Source organism: Balaenoptera musculus, chromosome 17 (assembly GCF_009873245.2).
Source record: "Balaenoptera musculus isolate JJ_BM4_2016_0621 chromosome 17, mBalMus1.pri.v3, whole genome shotgun sequence".
Taxonomy (NCBI): domain Eukaryota; kingdom Metazoa; phylum Chordata; class Mammalia; order Artiodactyla; family Balaenopteridae; genus Balaenoptera; species Balaenoptera musculus.
The window spans coordinates 73,567,993-73,584,737 of NC_045801.1; positions in this window are offsets into that span (position 1 = coordinate 73,567,993).

Here is a 16,745-nt window from a genome sequence, read left to right on the forward strand (position 1 = left end):
GTAAAAGGAGAAGGCATGCTGGTCCTGGCAGCTAACCATGTCTACCATTTATTTTCTTATTTGATGCTACTTATTTTTAAATCCATTAATCTTTTTTTTACATGTATAAATACTTTAAATTTTTTTTTTTTCTTTAAACATCTTTATTGAAGTATAATTGCCTTACAATAGTGTGTTAGCTTCTGCTTTATAACAAAGTGAATCAGTTATACATATACAATAGGTTCCCATTACTCTTCCCTCTTGCATCTCCCTCCCTCCCACCCTCCCCATCCCACCCCTCTAGTTGGTCACAAAGCACCGAGCTGATCTCCCTGTGCTATGCGGCTGCTTCCCACTAGCTATCTATTTTACATTTGGTAGTGTATATATGTCCATGACACTCTCTTACCCTGTCCCATCTCACCCCACCCCCTCCCCATATCCTCAAGTCCATTCTCTAGTAGGTCTGTGTCTTTATTCCCGTCTTGCCACTAGGTTCTTCATGGCCTTTTTTTTTTTTTTTTTTTCCTTAGATTCCGTATATATGTGTTAGCATACTGTATTTGTTTTTCTCTTTCTGACTTACTTCACTCTGTATGACAGACTCTAACTCCATCCACCTCATTACAAATACCTCCATTTCATTTCTTTTTATGGCTGAGTAATATTCCATTGTATATATGTGCCACATCTTCTTTATCCATTCATCTGTCGATGGACATTTAGGTTGCTTCCAGGTCCTGGCTATTGTAAATAGAGCTGCAATGAACATTGTGGTACATGACACTTTTTGACCTATGGTTTTCTCAGGGTATATACCCAGTAGTGGGATTGCTGGGTCGTATGGTAGTTCTATTTGTAGTTTTTTAAGGAACCTCCATACTGTTCTCCATAGTGGCTGTATCAATTTACATTCCCACCAACAGTGCAAGAGTGTTCCCTTTCCTCCACACCCTCTCCAGCATTTATTGTTTCTAGATTTTTTGATGATGGCCATTCTGACCGGTGTGAGATGATATCTCATTGTAGTTTTGATTTGCATTTCTCTAATGATTAATGATGATGAGCATTCTTTCATGTGTCTGTAGGCCATCTGTATATCTTCTTTGGAGAAATGTCTATTTAGGTCTTCTGCCCATTTTTGGATTGGGTTGTTCGTTTTTTTGTTATTGAGCTGCATGAGCTGCTTGTAAATCTTGGAGATTAATCCTTTGTCAGTTGCTTCATTTGCAAATATTTTCTCCCATTCTGAGGGTTGTCTTTTGGTCTTGTTTATGGTTTCCTTTGCTGTGCAAAAGCTTTTAAGTTTCATTAGGTCCCATTTGTTTATTTGTGTTCTTATTTCCATTTCTCTGGGAGCTGGGTCAAAAAGAATCTTGCTGTGATGTATGTCATAGAGTGTTCTGCCTATGTTTTCCTCTAAGAGTTTGATAGTGTCTGGCCTTACACTTAGGTCTTTAATCCATTTGGAGTTTATTTTTGTGCATGGTGTCAGGGAGTGTTCTAATTTCATACTTTTACATGTAGCTGTCCAATTTTCCCAGCACCACTTATTGAAGAGGCTGTCTTTTCTCCACTGTATATGCTTGCCTCCTTTATCAAAGATAAGGTGACCATATGTGTGTGTGTTTATCTCTGGGCTTTCTATCCTGTTCCATTGATCTATATTTCTGTTTTTGTGCCAGTACCAAACTGTCTTGATTACTGAAGCTTTGTAGTATAGTCTGAAGTCAGGGAGTCTGATTCCCCCAGCTCCATTTTTCGTTCTCAAGATTGCTTTGGCTATTCGGGGTCTTTTGTGTTTCCATACAAATTGTGAAATTTTTTGTTCTAGTTCTGTGAAAAATGCCAGTGGTAGTTTGATAGGGATTGCATTGAATCTGTAGATTGCTTTGGGTAGTAGAGTCATTTTCACAATGTTGATTCTTCCAATCCAGGAACATGGTATATCTCTCCATCTATTTGTGTCATCTTTAATTTCTTTCATCAGTGTCTTATAATTTTCTGCATACAGGTCTTTTGTCTCCTTAGGTAGGTTTATTCCTAGATATTTTATTCTTTTTGTTGCAATGGTAAACGGGAGTGTTTTCTTAATTTCACTTTCAGATTTTTCATCATTAGTGTATAGGAATGCAAGAGATTTCTGTGCATTAATTTTGTATCCTGCTACTTTACCAAATTCATTGATTAGCTCTAGTAGTTTTCTGGTAGCATCTTTAGGATTCTCTATGTATAGTATCATGTCATCTGCAAACAGTGACAGCTTTACTTCTTCTTTTCCGATTTGGATTCCTTTTATTTCTTTTTCTTCTCTGATTGCTGTGGCTAACACTTCCAAAACTATGTTGAATAACAGTGGTGAGAGTGGGCAACCTTGTCTTGTTCCTGATCTTAGTGGAAATGGTTTCAGTTTTTCACCATTGAGGACAATGTTGGCTGTGGGTTTGTCATATATGGCCTTTATTATGTTGAGGAAAGTTCCCCCTATGCCTACTTTCTGCAGGGCTTTTATCATAAATGGGTGTTGAATTTTGTCGAAAGCTTTCTCTGCATCTCTTGAGATGATCATATGGTTTTTCTCCTTCAATTTGTTAATATGATGTATCACGTTGATTGATTTGCGTATATTGAAGAATCCTTGCATTCCTGGAATAAACCCCACTTGATCATGGTGTATAATCCTTTTAATGTGCTGTTGGATTCTGTTTGCTAGTATTTTCTTGAGGATTTTTGCATCTATGTTCATCAGTGATATTGGCCTGTAGTTTTCTTTCTTTGTGACATCTTTGTCTGGTTTTGGTATCAGGGTGATGGTGGCCTCGTAGAATGAGTTTGGGAGTGTTCCTCCCTCTGCTATATTTTGGAAGAGCTTGAGAAGAATAGGTGTTAGCTCTTCTCTAAATGTTGATAGAATTCGCCTGTGAAGCCATCTGGTCCTGGGCTTTTGTTTGTTGGAAGATTTTTAATCACAGTTTCAATTTCAGTGCTTGTGATTGGTCTGTTCATATTTTCTATTTCTTCCTGGTTCAGTCTCGGCAGGTTGTGCATTTCTAAGAATCTGTCCATTTCTTCCAGGTTGTCCATTTTATTGGCATAGAGTTGCTTGTAGTAATCTCTCATGATCGTTTGTATTTCTGCAGTGTCAGTGGTTACTTCTCCTTTTTCATTTCTAATTCCATTGATTTGAGTCTTCTCCCTTTTTCTCTTGATGAGTCTGGCTAATGGTTTATCAATTTTGTTTATCTTCTCGAAGAACCAGCTTTTAGTTTCATTGATTTTTGCTATTGTTTCCTTCATTTCTTTTTCATTTATTTCTGATCTGATCTTTATGATTTCTTTCCTTCTGCTAGCTTTGGGGTTTTTTTGCTCTTCTTTCTCTAATTGCTTTAGGTGCAAGGTTAGGTTGTTTATTCGAGATGTTTCCTGTTTCTTGATGTAGGCTTGTATTGCTATAAACTACCCTTTTAAAACTGCTTTTGTTGCATCCCATAGGTTTTGGGTCGTCGTGTCTCCATTGTCATTTGTTTCTAGATATTTTTTGATTTCCCCTTTGATTTCGTCAGTGATCACTTCGTTATTAAGTAGTGTATTGTGTAGCCTCCATGTGTTTGTATTTTTTACAGATCTTTTCCTGTAATTGATATCTAGTCTCATAGCGTTGTGGTGGGAAAAGATACTTGATACGATTTCAATTTTCTTAAATTTACCAAGGCTTGATTTGTGACCCAAGATATGATCTATCCTGGAGAATGTTCCATGAGCACTTGAGAAAAATGTGTATTCTGTTGTTTTTGGGTGGAATGTCCTATAAATATCAATTAAGTCCATCTTGTTTAATGTATCATTTAAAGCTTGTGTCTCCTTATTTATTTTCATTTTGGATGATCTGTCCATTGGTGAAAGTGGGGTGTTAAAGTCCCCTACTATGATTGTGTTACTGTCGATTTCCCCTTTTATGGCTGTTAGTATTTGCCTTATGTATTGAGGTGCTCCTACGTTGGGTGCATAAATATTTACAATTGTTATACCTTCCTCTTGGATTGATCCCTTGATCATTATATAGTGTCCTTCTTTGTCTCTTGTAATAGTCTTTATTTTAAAGTCTATTTTGTCTGAGATGAGAATTGCTACTCCAGCTTTCTTTTGATTTCCATTTGCATGGAATATCTTTTTCCATCCCCTCACTTTCAGTCTGTATGTGTCTCTAGGTCTGAAGTGGGTCTCTTGTAGACAGCATATATATGGGTCTTGTTTTTGTATCCATTCAGCCAGTCTGTGTTTTTTGGTGGGAGCATTTAATCCATTTACATTTAAGATAATTATCGATATGTATGTTCCTATTCCCATTTTCTTAAATATTTTGGGTTTGTTATTGTAGGTGTTTTCCTTCTCTTGTGTTTCTTGCCTAGAGAAGTTCCTTTAGCATTTGTTGTAAAGCTGGTTTGGTGGTGCTGAACTCTCTCAGCTTTTGCTTGTCTGTAAAGGTTTTAATTTCTCTATCAAATCTGAATGAGATCCTTGCTGGGTAGAGTAACCTTGGTTGTAGGTTTTTCTCCTTCATCACTTTAAGTATATCCTGCTACTCCCTTCTGGCTTGCAGAGTTTCTGCTGAAAGATCATCTGTTAACCTTATGGGGATTCCCTTGTGTGTTACTTGTTGTTTTTCCCTTGCTGCTTTTAATATGTTTTCTTTGTATTTAATTTTTGATAGTTTGATTAATATGTGTCTTGGCGTGTTTCTCCTTGGATTTATCCTGTATGGGACTCTCTGTGCTTCCAGGACTTGATTAATTATTTCCTTTCCCATATTAGGGAAGTTTTCAACTATAATCTCTTCAAATATTTTCTCAGTCCCTTTCTTTTTCTCTTCTTCTTCTGGGACCCCTATAATTCGAATGTTGGTGCGTTTAATGTTGTCTCAGAGGTCTCTGAGACTGTCCTCAGTTCTTTTCATTCTTTTTTCTTTATTCTGCTCTGCAGTAGTTATTTCCACTATTTTATCTTCCAGGTCACTTATCTGTTTTTCTGCCTCTGTTATTCTGCTATTGATCCCATCTAGAGTATTTTTAATTTCATTTATTGTGTTTTTCATCGTTGCTTGGTTCCTCTTTAGTTCTTCTACGTCCTTGTTAAATGTTTCTTGCATTTTGTGTATTCTATTTCCAAGATTTTGGATCATCCTTACTATCATTATTCTGAATTCTTTTTCAGGTAGACTACCTATTTCCTCTTCATTTGTTAGGTCTGGTGTGTTTTGACTCTGCTCCTTCATCTGCTGTGTGTTTTTCTGTCACCTCATTTTGCTTATCTTACTGTGCTTGGGGTCTCCTTTTCACAGGCTGCAGGTTCGTAGTTCCCATTGTTTTTGGTATCTGTCCCCAGTGGCTAAGTTTCGTTCAGTGGGTTGTGTAGGCTTCCTGGTGGAGGGGACTAGTGCCTGTGTTCTGGTGGATGAGGCTGGATCTTGTCTTTCTGGTGGGCACGTCCACGTCTGGTGGTGTGTTTTGGGGTGTCTGTGGCCTTATTATGATTTTAGGCAGCCTCTCTGCTAATGGATGGGGCTGTGTTCCTGTCTGGCTAGTTGTTTGGCATAGGGTGTCCAGCACTGTAGCTTGCTGGTCGTTGAATGAAGCTGGGTCTTGATGTTGAGATGGAGATCTCTGAGAGATTTTTGCCATTTGGTATTACGTGGAGCTGGAAGGTCTCTTGTGGACCAGTGTTCTGAAGTTGGCTCTCCCACCTCAGAGGCACAGCCCTGATGCCTGGCTGGAGCACCAAGAGCCTTTCATCCACACGGCTCAGAATAAAAGGGAGAAAAAAATAGAAAGAATGAAAGAAAGAGGATAAAATAAAATAAAATAAAACTATTATAATAAAATATAAGAAAACAAATTAAGAATAAATTTATTAAGAAAAATTTTTTTTAATTTTTAAAAATAGATTTATTAATTTTTTATAATAAAAAATAAGAAAAAAATTGAGAAAAAATTTATTAAGAAAAAAAATTTTTGATTTTTAAAAATAAAAAATATGAAAAAACTTATTAAAAAATTTTTTTAATTTCTAAAAATAGGAAATAAGGAACAAATTATTAAGAAAACATTAGGAAAAAAAATTATTTAAGTAAAAAAAGAAAAAAACCCCAAAAACGGACGGACCTAACCATAGGACTAATGGTGAAAGCAAAGCTATACAGACAAAATCTCACCCAGAAGCATACACATACACACTCACAAAAAAAGGAAAAGGGGAAAAATTAATATATCCTGCTCCTAAAGTCCACCTCCTGAATTTGGGATGATTCGTTGTCTATTCAGGTATCCAACAGATGCAGGCACATCAAGTTGTTTGTGGAGCTTTAATCCGCTGCTTCTGAGGCTGCTGGGAGAGATTTCCCTTTCTCTTCTTTGTTCATACAGCTCCTGGGTTCAGCTTTGGATGTGGACCCGCCTCTGCGTGTAGGTCGCCTGAGGGCGTCTGTTCCCCGCCCAGACAGGACGGGGTTAAAGGAGCAGCTGCTTCGGGGGCTCTGGCTCACTCAGGCCGGGGGAGGGAGCGGTACGGAGGAGGCGGGGCGAGCCTGCGGCGTCAGAGGCGTCGTGACGTTGCACCAGCCCGAGGCGCGCCGTGCGTTCTCCCGGGGAATTTGTCCCTGGATCACGGGACGCTGGCCGTGGCGGGCTGCACAGGCTCCCGGGAGGGGCGGTGTGGAGAGTGACCTGTGCTCGCACACAGGCTTCTTGGTGGCGGCAGCAGCAGCCCCAGCGTCTCACGCCCGTCTCTGGGGTCCCTGCTGATAGCCGCGGCTCGCGTCTGTCTCTGGAGCTCGTTTAGGCGGCGTTCTGAATCCCCTCTCCTCGCGCACCAGGAAACAGGTAAGAAAAAGTCTCTTGCCTCTTCGGCAGCTGCAGCCTTTCCCGGACTCCCTCCCGGCTAGCTGTGGCGCACTAACCCCTTCAGGCTGTGTTCACGCCGCCAACCCCAGGCCTCTCCCTGCGATCTGACCACAGCCCGAGCCTCAGCTCCCAGCCCCGCCCGCCCCGGCGGCTGAGCAGACAAGCCTCTCGGGCTGGTGAGTGCTGCTCGGCGCCGATTCTCCGTGCGGGAATCTCTCCGCTTTGCCCTCCGCACCCCTGTGGCTGCGCTCTCCTCCGTGGCTCCGAAGCTTCCCCCCTCCGCCACCCACAGTCTCCGCCCGCGAAGGGGCTTCTAGTGTGTGGACACCTTTCCTCCTTCACGGTTCCCTCCCACTGGTGCAGGTCCCGTCCCTATTCTTTTGTCTCTGTTATTTCTTTTTTCTTTTGCCCTACCCAAGTACGTGGGGAGTTTCTTGCCTTTTTGGAGGTCTGACGTCTTCTGCCAGCGTTCAGTGGGTGTTCTGTAGGAGTTGTTCCACGTGTAGATGTATTTCTGATGTATCTGTGGGGAGGAAGGTGATCTCCGCGTCTTACTCTTCCGCCGTCTTGCCTCGTCCCCAGACAGGAACAATTTTAAGCAAGGGAAGTAGGATGACTTTTCCATTAGCTGGGCCTGAGCTGTCATTTGTACTCCCTACAACATACTTCCTTGTCCTGTCAATGTTGAAGCCTCTTATGCTAAAGACTTTAACCCAAATAACCCAGGAGATATTCAGGATGAAAGCGCCACTCACCACACATCTCCCAGGATAACTATAGTTCTATTTTTATTAGTAATGCTTTTGAGCTGTCGTAGCAAAACTTTCTCTTAGACCCATCTAAAATCCATGCATTTTGGAAAAATAAATAACATTCTCTGGAGTGGGCTAACGTTTTTGCTGATAACCTTAACTTTTGTTGTACACAGACATTTTTAATTGGCCTAATAATCAGAAATACGAGCTTTGCTCTTTAGGTTTTATTGGAAAACTATGAAAAATGTTTCTTCAGATCGTTCCTATGTATATTTAATAAGGAAACCGAAAAAATATCATTTGAGAATTGACTTGGGTATTTTATCTATTGGCGTGTGTCAGTTTGTGTGGCATGCTTGCATCTCTGCTATGATTTTTGCAGACATGAAAGAAACCATTTAGATCTTTACCAACTGAAATAAAATTTTGATTATTGACAGCCACTGACCGACGATCTTGACACCTGCTGGGTCTCAATGAGCTTGACTGGGTGTGATTGGTTGTGTTAATGTCTGTATAGTGTCTTTATGTTACTTCTTCACAAATAGAACCAAACACCACTAGAAAATAGACCCAGTTTTATTCAGTGATTTAAATTTTATGCTGTGTTACAGGAATATTTTAGTATTTAATATTTTAGTATTAATAGGCTATGAGAACAAACTTGCAATATGTTTAAAAAAATTTTTATTAAGAGCTATTTACATATTATTGAAAGGTTACCATGCACTGCTATGGGAAGAAAAAAGTATGTTCCCAGCTCTCAAGTAGCTAAAATTATACTTGGTAATAATACTCAAGTACACAGTATTTGATGAGTGATAAAAACAAGTGTACATACAACAAGGTACAGAAGCAGCTAAAAGTGGCCATGAGTTGTTTAAGAAGGCTTCCCTGAAGGAGAGGACATTTCATATGAAACCTGAAGAATAAGTAAAAAATATCCAGGTGAAGAAAGTGGAGTGGCAGTGAAGCTGAGAGAAAGGAATTACAGGTAGATGGTGAGAAAAAGTTAGTGTGTTTGGGGGGAGTGAATGATGAATATATAGACCAGTAAGAGGAGAGTGTAGAGACACTGGGCAGGAGAAGGCGGGGCAGCATTCTGATAGGAGAGTCTTTCTGGCCTTGCTGCACGTTGAAAGTGGCACCCTGAAAGGCCACCCACGAAGACATGCCTCACAGAGGAACAAGGCTTCAGTAATGATGCTTATTCGTAAGAAACTGTTGTTGTTCTGTCATTCAACAAATATTTATTAAATATCTGTCAAATCACTGGAGTTCCATTATATTTAGTCCTGGACGTGCAGCAGAGACAGATATTGACATTGTCCCTATTCTCATGGGGTTACAGGCTACTCCAGGAAACTAACGTTAAACCTCGAGTCACACAATGCTTTGACCTGTAAGTAGGTACATCGGAAGATGGAGTGGGGTTTTGTGTGTTTACAGAGCATGGAGAGACCAGTGTGGCTGAGATGGGCCATTAGGGGTGGGAAGGGAAGGAGCATATGTGGGTCAAATGGACTCAGGAAGAAATGGCAGAAAAGGAGGCCAAGGAGTAGAATGTGCAAGGATGTGTGGGTTGAGGACTGTGGTCTCCTCATCCTCGTCATCTGAAGAGCAGTGGGAAATCTCTCAGAGGGTTAAAGCAGAGATTGATCAGATTTACCTTCTGAAAAGTGTCCTTGAGGGCTGGGGGATGGATGGCGATGTTACCCTGTCTTTCACATGTTAGATGATGCCACTGTTATCAGTAGGAATAATCTCTGAGCTGCTTTATAATTAGTTGGGATAATTGTTATCCACACTGTTTAGCCAGTCTAGCTTATGGCCAGAGGCATGACTTCACGGGATGGCTGTAGTCTGTGACAAGGACAAAGCAAAGCTCAATGGCTTAAGAAGAATAGATTCTGGGGTTTGGGATTAACATATACACACTACTATATATAAAATATATAATCCACAAGGACCTACTTGCATAGCACAGGGAACTCTACTCAATATACTGTAATAATCTACATGGGAAAAGAATCTGAAAAAGAATAGATATATGTATGTGTATAACTGAATCACTTTGCTGTACACCTGAAACTAACACAACATTGTAAATTAACTAGACTCCAATATAAAATAAAAATTTAAAAAAAAAGAAAATGGGCAAAAAAGCAAAAAAAAAAAAAAAGAATAAGAATAGATTCCACCACATGGCCCTTATTAGCAGCACGTTCTATTCAATTGAACTAACCAAAGATGCGCACCTGTAATATCAGCCAACAGGAGTGTGTAATCTTAACTTTCATGATGAAGTTAAAAGTAGACAATATAATTAGATGTGGTCATGAGTGCCTCCTGCGCAAACCCTTTAGGTACCAGTTATGAAAAGAAATGTGACTAATTTTGCCATTTTTGAGTTCCTTTCAGTGCAAGAGGATCTTCATTTTTGACTTTATTTTCTTTTAGGTACGGAAACGCTAGTTTAGAATCTTAAATTATACCTCTCTTGCCTTGTACATTAGAGATGATTCCCCACCGGTAAGACCAAATTCTATCCTAAAGAATGGTGTGCAATTCATCCTGACTTTCTTATTTAGTGCTGGTGTCTTTCTTCTTGCTTTTATCTGTTAAGAGTGCGTATGTCATAATATCTTAATCCTCAGTTGGATCCCTTTCAACAGAAGTAACTCTTTTGAACTAACCAGAATATCTCAGAATTGCAATCAGATTTAGAAATATGGCCTTTATCCTCCATGGGCTGTTGTTGGGTTTATTATACTCATCGAATACCTCAGACTTTGCAGTGTGATCAGGATGAATAAATACATCCTAAACTGAATATGTGCAAAATTATTCAAATATGAATATGTAGATATGCAGATCTATAAAGACAGTTGGGTTAAACTGTGAACACAACTCTAGGAATCTTAACAAATGAACACATGTCAAAGGGACGTGTCTTACTTTCTTGAATGTAATATATTTTTGAGTTATATATTTTATATGAACTTTCCATCCTATAATTAATATTAATTTAATGACTCTTTGCAATTAAAGAATCCTGTCGGTTCTTTTATTCACTCAAGCAAACTTTTATCAAGGGCCTGTTACGGACAGGAGCCATGCTATTATTCTAGTGAAAGCGCAGTTATTCAAATATTACTTATCTAATGTTAAGATTACACAGGCCTTTTATTCCTCCTCTTTGCCTCTCTGCTTGCTCTTTGAACATGTAATTGTTCATTGTTCTTTAGCATCTCTGCCAGCTGATGGACAGGAGAAATAAAATGAAGCAAGAATCAGATCAAGTAATTCTGTTACTTGTCTGCAAATTTGGTAGGAAAGGACACTAACTTTTATTTTTGGTTCTCTCCTTATGAGTTTTTGATGAGTTTGGTCTCTGAGTCACTAAGTGCTTGAGCCACATTTGGATTTCTACTCTCCTTTTCCCCTATCATCTAATATTTTGACCAACTGAGACTTGCTTAAATTCAAATTTACCTTTTGGATTTAACAGGGCTGTCCTGTTTTAACCATGTTACCGTGAGTGAGGTATGGTGAGGCCAGGTGCACCTGTAGAGAGAGGACACTAGAAAGTGCTACGGTTTGTTATGCTCAGGGTTCCCTGGGAGAACACAGCACAGGGAGCGAGGGGAAAATGGGGGAAGAGTCTTTACTGTGGCTTCCACAGCAAGAAATAGGCGAGGCTGGGTCAGCAGGCTTGGGACTGGCTAGCTTGAGTGATTTCAGCGGGCTCTGGAGCATGGGGGCTGCCTGAGGTCGTCTGTACCTGCCTGGGGGTAATCAGGGCAGGGTACTAATGGCCTGGAGTATGAGGGCCGGATAAGGGAGAAGGTTGAGGATGTGGACTTACCCAGATGCTCAAGAAGGAGAACGGACCAGCCTCTAGTCAGGACCTCACAACTGGGTCAAGACAGAGGTTTAGAAAACTCGATTACACATACTTATTAAAATACTTTTACGTATCTCCTGACAGTATCTACTTCTTTGCTCACCTCCCAAGTCATAGCTCTCCCATCGTTGGCTTGGGGCGCTGTGGCTGACTTCTGTCCCCCATTTGCTTGGGCCCACTGGGCCCATTTCTCCACACTGCAGCCAGAGTGAGCTTTGGACAAGTTAAGCCTGTTCCCTCTACCTCCACCCTAACCCCCATTTCCACTGGAAACATTTCAGGGCTTCCCATCGCGATTAGAACAGCAACGAAACTCCCATGTGGCCCTGCCTGGCTGGATATGTGTCTCGACCTCTGCTGGTTCACCCCCGGCAGCCTCTGCCCACCTGCCTTGGCCTTCTCGCTGCACATTTGTGACACTTTTCACATGCTGTCCCCCAAATATTCACCGACTGCATTTTACTAGATCTAATATTCTATTGATTATAAGAAACATCATTTTTTTCCCAAGAGGAAAAGAGCTGGCAATTAAAAGAAGACTGGGTGTCTTATTCATAACTCTGGAGAATGCAAAATTAGGCCTCCTCGGCCTATATTTACATTAAAACTTCTTTCTCGTATTTGAAGGGATTGGGTAATGTTTGCTGCCCTTAGTCACGGCGATTGGCCAGCTTTTTGCACTTCCTCAGTAACAAAACTTATCCCAGCATCAGCCATTTGTGAGCTTTCTTATGTTGCAAAATGCTTTTTGTTGTTGCTTTCACAGAAAACATGCATTTGTAGTCATTCCTCCAACTGGACATATTTGCTCCACTAGTATCCAACCCAGAATTCTTCCTTTGTTTTCACATCTTTCTGTGTTCACAATAACCTTTCATTTTGATGGCTAACTGAAAACATTTTAAAACATCTTGACAACACCTGTCAAAACAACGATGTACATAACTCAATTGAAGGAAGAATAGTCTGAAGACCCAAGACAAAGTTCATGCACAAACGGGCAAAGACAATAACGTCACTATAGGTTCTTTTCTGTTTTTTCACTGGAACTCATCCTCTCAAAACTATTGTTCCATGATTTTTCTCCTTATACACCCCCTTTCCTTTCTAATAATTAAACGTATTTGCCGATTTTCATGCTACAGCCTCACAAGATCTAATTCATGCCAGACAGCTTGTTATTTAGTTGTCTGGAAGTTGAGAGTTGTCTGCAAACAGGAAGACTTCACTCTGAAATCTTCTGAGTGATTTATAAAATTGCTAAATAAGATTATTCTAATTAATGCTTCTCTATACCAAGAACTGTGTTTTTTTTTTTTTTACCTGTTTCTCACTCAAACAAAGCATTTCTCATCATCTTATGTTGACTGATTTGAATCTGAAAAATTGACTTTCTACAGAATCTCTTCACTAGCTATTCAAAATCTAAATAGGTTATGAGAATAAATGATCCCTTTTCTATACTTAATAGACAGACATGATTTTCCTTTATTTAGAGAGACTGTGTTGCCTTTTCCCCAGTAGGCTATGATTGCATCATCATCAACTGTGTCATTTCTATGGCATTTTATACTTTTCAAAGGATTTTAACATATATTATCTCATTATGTGCCTCATGTTCCTACTTTTCAGATTCCACTAGCCAGCCATGAGTATGCAATAAAGGTGTGCCGCTGAATAAATGAATGAGTGAGCAAATGAATGATCATCATGTTACATCCACGATAATCCAGAGTCTCACTTGGTTTGTGTCAACTTCGGTAGGATCTGTCTGGGACTGGCTTATTTCCTAGGACTTCATCATGCTTGGCAACGGGTTTTTAATCTGATGCAAAGTGAGCTGTGAAAGAGTCATGAGGAAAGCATATATTTCTTCTAGGATTTTGTTTTAAAAGCAAGATTTAAATGGATAGAACAGTAATGGCAGAAGAGTAGGGGTGGAAATACTGTCCTTCCGCTCATGTCAACTTTCAATTATATTTTTCATCTTGCTGTGGAAACAGATAACCACATTTGCTAATTATATACGAGGTTCTAGGCGACTGTAATAAATGCTTTCATACATTATTGCATTTGATCTGGTTACACATTGTTTTTCTCTTGCTATCGCTGTCATAGCATTGCTTGCAATATCTCCTGTTTGCTTACAGAAAGAGTTCCTTCATTGCTTCTCATAAAGGTGTAAATTCTCTCATGGGTGCTTATCAGTCTATTACAAAATGACTGGAACGTGTTGTTTACTCATTGGTTTGCATCTTGGTCGGGTGAATTGCCTCCCATCTGAATTGGCTATTGGTCCAGCATCACTTTAGCGATGGGCTAAGGCTCAGTATTCCAGCTTCTGGGTCCTTCTCAGTCTCTAAAGTTGCTCTCATTTGTTGCTCTTGGTTCCCTGCTCTGCGAAAGTCATCCAAGAAGCCTGAGAATTCACCATCTGGGCTGAGGTGGCACTTGCTATGAGCCGTACAACTCATCAGCTGCTTCATGCATCTCTCTTTCTCTTTTGGTTCCCAGGAGGCTATTTCTGGAGACAGAGAAAAACAATGGTCCATTTACCTAATGGATCTTCACCCTAGTGGATATGAATGAGAACAGCAATTGGAAGTTTTCTCTGAGTTTATTTTTTTCTTCGGATTGGTTGCTTTCACAGCAATAGTTGTGTAGACAGCTCTGTATTAATATCCTGCTTCTATCAAGCAGCAGAGTGAGTGGCTCTTGCTTTCACAATGCCAACTTGGCTGTTCTTGCTTTTAAGTTTTATACTTTTCGCTGACTTGCAACCTAATGGAGAGAATACCAAAGAATAAGTAGAATCCCCAAACTTGCAATTAAAAAAGAGAAGGTTCCTTAATCTCAGGGTAAAGAAGCAGCTTAGTGCACATTAGTTGCTTACATTTCTAAGGAAAAGATATGTGATCGGCCTTGTGGAGTGTTAAGTGCATTGAAAAATTTGGCACTACTGTCATAACACTCACATGGTGATGTCTGTGACACCAGGCCAACTCCTGGAGACTTATACTACAATTTCTCAAATGGTATCGTCAAAAATACTGATTTGAGTGTTGAGTATATTCCGATATACTGTGCATTATAAAAAGTGTTAAAGATGAGGTAGATCTTTGGAATGCTGACCTGCTAACATCGTCAGTAGGTTTTTTCCTAGAAATTTCTTTTCAGTATGGGAGAAAAGAATAGCTTGAGAATAAGTTAGAAGTAAAGGTGAAAATAAGTAAAGCCAATTCCATCTCCTGATACAGAGATTTTAAAGTATTTCCATGTGGATAAAGCCCTGAGGGTTGGGAGCCTGCACTTTAAAATGGTATCTATTTTGTCTTCCCAAATACCTAAAATTGGGGCTAGTCAATAAATATTAAATATTTTTAACTGAATCACTTACATTTGTCAAAGATCTGACGTTAGGTACCTCCGCTTGGAGTTTCTTCTGCTTCTTGAATTTATTGCTGCCAATTTAGGAGAGAACTTTTTCTTAACAGTAGAATTCAATTTTATTACCATGTAATTTGGTTTACCTAAAGCTACTTTTTTGTATGGCTTTATTGTATGTATTTATGTGCTATATTTCTGTTCCTATCCTCATTTATTCCTGATGGTTGTACATTTAGCTTGCTAGGAATAATCCCATGCCTGTCTGCTTCGTTTTTCTATATGTACAATTTAGAAAGCAGTTCACAAGATTTCACTTATGCTGTTTGCATCGGACACAATTTTACTTTCTACAGATATAATTTTCAGAATGAATTCTTTATGTTCAATTGCCAAGAAAATAGTTTCTCTTGACATATTTTTGATTTCATATGTATATATGTATATATCTGTATAAATGTATACATATATATTATATCCTTGCACCTGTGTTTAATTTAGAAAATCTGCCAAAGAAATGGTAATTTTAAATACTCTTTACTTTGCTTTTAAAGATTTAGAGATTTATCTGATATAGGAGTCCTTACAATTTGATGCTACAGATTTAATTTACTACAACCAATTCTCATGATCCTTATGCTGAAGTAAATGTATTGTGATGATATCCTAAGAGGTGACCAGAGCTTTCAGGGTGTGTTTATAGAGATGTCTGAGATCTCTATTTGACTACCACTGTGTTTCCGGCTGTTAGCCAGTGATGATTTAGACCTTCAAACCATTTCTAGGTAAGCCCAGTAGAGTGGTACCTTTGTAAAAACCACCGTGAAGACTCTGCTTTCTAAGTAACAGTGATAGAGTTCTTGCAAATTGCTTTCTCCAGAGGGACGGTAACACATTGCCATTGTCTGATGACACAGTGATGGTAGTCAAATTGCCTTCCATAAATTGGCCTGGATAGAAAAGTCTGGGTAGAAAAGTACTCTTCATTGCATTAGAGAGAACTTGACCACAGCCCATTAAAACATCTGGAAATGCTCTGAAGCATGTTCTGTGTTGGGGATTTGAAAAGAGAGGAAAGAGTGTGACAGTCATCTTCAAGAGGAGAGATTGCTAGAGTATGGGGGTTAGCACCATGTCCCAGGGCATAAAATGCTCAGATTTTTAATCACTGCAGATGAGAACAACTACACACTGAGATAACTGGTCTTACTTTCAACATTCCTCAGTTTCCACCGTCAACTCTTTGGCTGGAGTTACATACATAAGATGACCTCAGATGTCCTCCCAAAGCCATAAAGTGATTGAATTTATTCAGTACACCTCAGGAGAATAATTGTGAGCCAAAGAGAAGGAGGGAGTGAAGTGATGGCAGGTAGCAGGGCTCTAGTTTGCCAGGCGGATTTTGGTTTTTCTTTGGCTCAGGTCACACGGATGGGCAGCAGCAGTGCTACCATAGATCTGGCCCTGAACGAAACTAGTTCCAGGGGGAGAAAATGATTGTATTTTCTTTTAAACAGTATGTGAAGTGAATTAACACCCTCAGTTCCCTTGAAATTTGGTTTGACTTAATTTTTAAAACACTTTACTCAGATTGGTAATTACATGTTCACCTCTTACTCTTTAAGCCTAATCAACACTTGATTGCCCTGAAAAACATGTTCTGGTTATCCAGGGAATATCTCTTTCCAGTAAATTGATATTTTTATTCTTCTAAACAGTCTTTAAGACTTTTTTTTTTTAATAAAAATGTTCTTTGACATATCCCCAAATATAGTCTCTTCATGTTTCATTACAGCAATGACTTTCAATTCTACCTCCTCT